Source organism: Penaeus vannamei, chromosome 26, assembly GCF_042767895.1.
Source record: "Penaeus vannamei isolate JL-2024 chromosome 26, ASM4276789v1, whole genome shotgun sequence".
Lineage (NCBI taxonomy): Eukaryota > Metazoa > Arthropoda > Malacostraca > Decapoda > Penaeidae > Penaeus > Penaeus vannamei.
The window spans coordinates 36,759,341-36,759,641 of record NC_091574.1 but is presented as its reverse complement, the minus strand read 5'-3'; positions in this window follow the sequence as shown (position 1 = coordinate 36,759,641).

Below are 301 nucleotides of genomic sequence, written 5' to 3'. Positions count from 1 at the left end.
AGACCCATGTTTCTTTATAGAAGCTGCCCTGCCTATAAGCTTGAAAGTGAGGTAGCAGTCCTCAGATTTAAACTAGGCCTCCCTCTATGTGAGGCCAGACAGGAACCACGACAAAGAGGTTTTTCTATCAACTTATTCCAAAACAGTCCTATGCTCTGCTCCCCCCACCACCTACAAAAGATATTTCTCCCCAGGTATCTTTTCCCTATACCCAAAACCTACGTCCTATGTCTACTCACCCTATCCACCAGTCACATCTATTTTCCATCCTTAATCCAGATACTCCAATCTCTACCACTTC